General features: G+C 46.0%; 1 long non-coding RNA gene across 1 annotated transcript in view; it reads right to left on the bottom strand.

Moving 5' to 3' along the window:
* LOC102431366 overlaps window positions 1-2420 on the bottom strand; it is a 5974-nt gene extending 3554 nt beyond the window's left edge. The window contains exon 1 of the long non-coding RNA XR_002829481.1: window positions 2200-2420. This is a non-coding gene — a long non-coding RNA (uncharacterized LOC102431366). The remainder of the gene's footprint in view (window positions 1-2199) is intronic.
* Between the last annotated feature and the right edge of the window lie 4170 nt (window positions 2421-6590).

Here is a 6590-nt window from a genome sequence, read left to right as displayed (position 1 = left end):
GGAGGGGAGGGGAGGGAAGGGAAGGGAAGGGAAGGGAAGGGAAGGGAAGGGAAGGGAAGAGAAGAGAAGAGAAGAGAAGAGAAGAGAAGAGAAGAGAAGAGAAGAGAAGAGAAGAGAAGAGAAGAGCTCACATGACCCAACGCTTGCTATGTGCAAGGAGGGGAAATCTGATGAGATTCTGGTACAGTTTCCCTCAAAGAGGAACATGCTTAAGGCCTTTCGGCCTCCTTACAGGACAGCAGCATGTGTGTTTATAACGTGCTTTTCAACTTAGTGGGGTTTGTGTGTGTGTTGTTTTGTTTTTCACTTCTATCGCAATCACACATTTATTGCTGGTTTGCTCCCAGCCCTCCATATGGTTGCTGAGGGAGACCATCTGTAGGGGGAGGACTCAGAACTGATGAGGCAGTTGAGGGGCTCCAGCTGGGAACCTAAAATGTACCTACACTTCACAGACTGGGAGTGCTGGGGGACAGAAGGAGGAGACACTAGAAAAGGGAAGGAGGGATCCAGGGGCTGTGCCAAATGTGGTCAGGGCCGAGTTGGGGGGGAGGGGCGGGCGGGGCGGGCTGCAAGGATCGAAGGTGGATGGATCCTGGGCTCTGGGGGAGGGAAAGGGTGGAATTGCACCTGGAGACCAGCGGAGATAGGGATTGGTCTTAGGGCAGTAGGATCCCCTCCCAGACCTGGCATATTCCACTTAATATCACTAAGTGGGCCCTAAAATTTTCATTAAGAAGTTCTTAACAAAAATGCCAAAAGGAAGCCTATTTCCATTATATTAAATAGGGAATATTATATACACATTAGCTCAAACCCTAAACAGTGATCCCAAAGTGGGCGCTACCGCCCCCCCCCGGTGGGCGCTGCAGCGATCCAGGGGGGGCGGTGATGGCCACAGGTGCATTTGGGGGCGATGAGTAACTGCTATTAAAATAAAAAAAAAATTAATTTCCAGGGGCTGAGTAATATTTTTTCTGGAAAGGGGGCGGTAGGCCAAATAAGTTTGGGAACCACTGCCCTAAACCAATTTCCTGAAATTTTACTAAAACTCGGTAAACTGTGTGTATGTGTATGTTTTTTTAAAACTATCATGTTGCGATGTAAGATGCTTAGCATTACTTTCACATCATCGGCAGTTAAATTGGTTGTTAAATGTTTGCTTACCGGCCTCTCTTGCTGCTGGCAACAGCGAGGTGCACAACCTTTTGTTAGCACAGTTGACTTTTTGTTGTATCTTTTTATTTGTTTCATCCAGTTATATTGATTAGTACGTGGAATATTTTTATCATTTGCTTTTAAGAAGGGAAAATGAAAGCAACAGCTGTATCAGGAGAGCGTTTGGAAGCATATGGCAGAAGACACGAGAAAAGAGATGTAACCATGAAAGGCGTATATGTCTCGTGTAACAAGGCGTCCTGGGCATGCCTCCTCTTGCCTCCTTTCCTCTCTGCCAGAGAGCAGAGACTTTCATCTCTGGCTCTGCAGCCTCATAGGTGCATGGTGTTTGCTGCGCCTCCAGGCAACACATCAATATTCCAGGCAGGAAGGGGCAGAAAAGGCCAAAGGAGGCAAGAAAATGGGCTCTGTTCCTTCTGTAAACGCTCTCCTGGATGTGTCACCCGTGACTTCCACCGCATTCATCAGCCAGCCTGGCTGGTACTAGACGGTCTGGGTCACGCGACTGTTTTTCCACACTTCTACACGTACCTCTGACCTACCAGTTTTATTGGGGATCTAATGTGAAACTTTGTTCCCCAAGTAATTTTGTTTGAACTGTCCTATTGAGTTTAGGCGTATAGATATAATTTAATATAAACATTTGCCCCAAAAGCATTGTTGTTGAGAGACACATGTACTGTACACTATCAGGTTTGGGTATTATAATCTGACAGTCACTCTACTGGGAAACAGGCCCTGCCTGGATACTGTGGAGGTTTTTCCTTACATACAACTCTCCCTCGTCTCTGGCAACACAGTAAATAAGCCCTTCAGTGTGCCATACTTAATGTAAACTGTCCTATATTGTTGGACAGTTAAAATGCTTCCAGTTTTTCACAATTATAAACAAAGCTGCACCGAACATCTCTGTACAAACATCCTTACCCACTTGTCCCATTACTTCTTTGAGAGGAATTAAATCCATGAAATGAAATGGTGGGGCTGACGGTTCTGCAAATATAAAATTTTGACACCTACTGCCAAGTTGCCCTCCAAAAGGTTGTACCAGCTCCACTACTTCTCCGTTGCTGGAGCAGTGAACATGCATCACAGGGGCACGCTGGCCCACCTCGATGGAGAGAGGATGGATGGCTCTGTGAGTGCAGCCTTTGGAAGCAGAGCTTCGTAATTCAGGTGCCAATTACATTTGGAAATGAGATTAGCACATGGAATCTTCCCATTCATCTCTGAGAGCTCCAAGGTTCCTGGGCAGAATGAAACAATAAAACAAAACCAGTGAAACGAAGTCAATGTGGATGCAGGACATTTACCCTGATAAATGTGCCCATTTAGAGCGGATTTTCTGGGCAGCTTGCGTGGCTCTGACTTGAATGAACATCAACACCGCACTCAGCCCCCAGTTTTTCCCCATCAGGGACCCTCCCTAAACACACCTGTTGATTCCACCAGCCCCTTTCTTAAAAGTATGTCATGGTGCCCCATCCCATGCATGTCCTTGAGAATGATGCCCAATGTCCTAATAGAACAATTAATGCTGTTCACTACATAATAATAATAATGACAGCATCAACAATCAGTAATATAAACGTTAGCATGTACATAAGGGGGGGTTATTGTTTAATGGGTACAGAGTTTCAGTTTGGGGTGATGAGGAAGTTCTGAAGATGGATGGGGGTGATGGTCGCACAACAATGTGAATGTATTTAATGTCTGAATTGAACACTCAGGAATGGTTAAAATGATAAATCTATGTTACGTATATTTTACAGGACTATAGTTCAACTTGGAAGTTGTCACTCTGTCCTAACAAGTAAGAAGCTGAGTCAACTGAAAAATCAACAACTCTTCTTAGATCTGTAGGAGTGAGGCCATGGGGCAAGCTGCTGCCTCCAAAATCAAAGAGACTGACAGGTGGATATAGAGATTCACAACGTCCTGCAGCGGAAACCTCCGCCGGAACCAGAGCCAGGGTAGGAAAGCCTGCGCTGTAACTGTTGGATTCCTGGAGGCTCTGTGCAAATAAGACCAACCGATAAAAGCTCTAGGGGGACGGGGACACCGGAAGCCCCCGCACTTTTGTGAGTTTTACCTCCAGGAGTTTAACCAGGTTCTCACAATAAATATTGGAATTTCATTGAAAATGGGAAAAAAATCTTTTCATGCTTCTGGTAGGGGGAGAGGAAATACACTCTACATTGAAATACACCAAAGCACTCTGTCCTGCCCTCAGGAGGAACTATTTACCTAATGGGGCTGTATCAGAGCCCAGCTAACCCGGGGGGTGGGGGAGGGGGGAAGGAAGTACACACCCACCTCCAGCCCTGGATAGCCACCCTGTCCCTCCAAGGGAGGGAAAACTGAGAGGCGCTGTGACGTTCACGGCCCAGAGGACACAGGGTCACTGAAAGACAGACTTAATCAGAGGACAGAACGCTTCCCCTCCCCCTACACCTTACCATTGCAGCACTACAGGCCCATTTACCAGCGTTCCTTTTCTTTTTTAATTTCAGAGAGAGAAAGAAAGAGAGAGAGAGAGAGAGAGAGAGAGAGAGAGAGAGAAACATCAACGATGAGAGAGAATCATCGATAGGCTGCCCTCTGCATGCTCCCTACTGGGGATCGAGCCCGAAACCCGGGCATGTGCCCTGACTGGGAATCGAACTGTGACCTCCTGGTTTATGGACTGACACTCAACCACTGAGCCACACTGGCCAGACTGGAGTTCCTTTTATGCAGTATGGTTTTCAACAACAAAAAAATACAAGGCATACTAAAAGGCCAACACAGCTTGAAGAGACAGAGAAAATATCAGAACTAACTCTGATATAGCAGGGATGTTGGAATTATCAGATTGAAAATTTAAAATAACTATGATTAATATGCTAAGAGCTCTGATGAGAAAAGTAAACAATATGCATAAACAGAGAGGTAATATAAGAAGAAAGATGGAAATCCTAAGAATTTCTTTTTAAATGTTAGAGCTTACAACCCGTTAACAGAAATGAAGTGGTCTTTTCCTCCCATGAAGACACAAAATGAAGAATTCTCCAAAGAAAGCAAAGGGGTTCCTCAAATAATAATGTGTATTCCACTTAGCATGTAGATTAGGGCTGAACTGACTTACACACCTCACACCCTTCTCCTGACAGATGCCAGCATGAATCAAAGAGTCAGGGTGTTGCCTTGACCTCCAATTCCCTTGACCAAGTTCAAGTTCAAAGTATTCCGAAGGGCCTCGATCAATAAGCTCAGCCCTACTGGGTAACCTAAAAACAGAGCCAAAAAGAGTTTTAGTAATTGCCCTGTCTTCCCCTTTTTCTTTTTTCAGACAGCTCGCTCTGCCTTCTGCTGAGCTTTGAAGTATAATTCAAAGGCCTAAGCTGATTTACTCCCAACTACCTACCAGCCCAGCTCTCAGCCCCATTAACAAGCACTTTATCCCGAGACTGGGCAAGCAGGTGCTGCCACAAATGATCACCGGGCTCTCCAGCCAGGCCGTTGGGAGGAGAGGGGCTTTTGCATACGGAGGCAGCAGACACAACCCTCTGAAGGAGACGAGGGGGGTGTGCACAGGTCTGGGGAGGTGCCAAGGAGTCACCCAACCCAGACGGAGGTTGGTGGGTCAGGATTTTTCTGGAAAACCTCTTTCAGACGAGCCTGGAAAGTAGATTAGGAATGAACTCCACGGGTACAAGCTGACTGTGAGCTTTGCCAGCCGGAATGGGATTGACGACCGATGGGTTTCACTGTACTGCACCTGACTTCACACAAAGCCCCAGATGTCATGACTGCAGGCCTTTTCTCTGGGGCTATTGGGTTTCTTCATAACATGAAGCTCCAGTCCACTGCTGGGGGTGGGAGAACACTGCTTAATGAGCCTACATGTAGATATTCTGGATTCTGCTGGGAATAGCCTGGGTTGTCATCATTTAGGGGGCAGCTTTTTAGAGTCTAGTTCAGCCCCCACCACACCCCCACCTCCCCCCTGTGCTGGGACTGTGATTGCTAAATCTGGAGGCTCTCTGGTTCAAATTCTCCAGAGATTAACCCCTTGGTGTCCTCTGAGGAGAGAAGTGCCTGACTACATGGCGAAATTCGCCATGACAAGGACCTCAGTCAATCCTGCTGTTTGGGAGCCTGCTTTACCGCCACCTCCTGAAATGCCTGGTTCTGCCCATTCCTCAGCCTTCTGGGATTCCGGGGTGACTGGGCTGTTCCTCAATATATGCGCCTCCTTAGTCAGGAGAGTTGGCCCTCCTCCACTCTGCCCAATTGTCATTCCCAGCCCAGTTCCTGTCTTCATTTATTGTTTCAGGGTTTCACCGAAGATGGAGAGGGCGTTGCATGTTCTCCTTATTGTTTGGAGCGGATTTAATGGGAAGAGAACAAGATAGAAACAAACTCAGCCATCCTCGAGTACCCTTACCACCACGAAACCATACACTTAAAAGTGGTTACGAAGGTCAATTTCATGGTATGTGTTTTTTTACTGCAATTAAAAACAAAACAAAACCCAGCCATCTTAAAACCAGAAGTCTTCCCATTGGGGTTTTCTGTGAATTTTGAAACACAAACACAGCCATTTCCTTGAGAATCTATGACATGTGGAAAGTGAATATCTTGACTTCCATACAGTCTATTGAGACAGTTATTGGAAACAGCGAGAGCAGTGAGTGGTTCTCAGTGTGGTCTGCAGACCAGACGCGTCAGCATCCCCCTGGAAATTTGTTAGAAACACACATTCTGGGTCTTAAACCAGACCCACTAAATCAAAAGTTCTGCACTCTGTATTTCAAAAAGCCCTCCACAACTAAATATTGAGTATCTGTTTTGTGGTGGTTGATACATCAAGAATCACTCATCTAGAGCAGTGTGGGGGGAAAGAATGAAATCAAATAAAGGCTGAACATCGAAGGGTGGGTCTAACTCCGTAACATGGCGAAAAGGTCAAGGAAACCATGAAAGGGGAGAGAAGGTCATTCTTTGAGTGCCTACCATGTGTCAGCTACCATGCCTGCCAGTCTGCATAGTTTTCTCATTTAATCCTCAGTTTCCTCGAAAAGAAAAAATTATTTCCCCCATTTTACAGATTGGAAAACTGAGGCTTTAAAAAGGTAAGTAACTTAGCTATTTAAGAAGAATTTCAACCAAGGTCTGCCTGAGTCCTAGGTCCTTCTCTCTATTTCCCACACTTCCCTCTTTCAAAATGAACCGCCTCACTGAGAATATCACCGGCCATGAAAAACTGAGAAAAGTAAACAAGATTTCTCTTCTGCTTGGTAAAATTCTGATCATTCTCCAAAGCAGAACTCAAATGTCACCTCCTCTGGGAAGTCTTCTAGGACTGCCTTGCTCAAAGTCAACCTTCCCATGGCACTTTGCACACACCTATCTTGGGGTACCCCTCA

The sequence above is a fragment of the Myotis lucifugus genome, unplaced genomic scaffold, assembly GCF_000147115.1.
Source record: "Myotis lucifugus unplaced genomic scaffold, Myoluc2.0 scaffold_60, whole genome shotgun sequence".
NCBI lineage: Eukaryota > Metazoa > Chordata > Mammalia > Chiroptera > Vespertilionidae > Myotis > Myotis lucifugus.
This window is presented reverse-complemented; position numbering and strand designations above follow the sequence as displayed.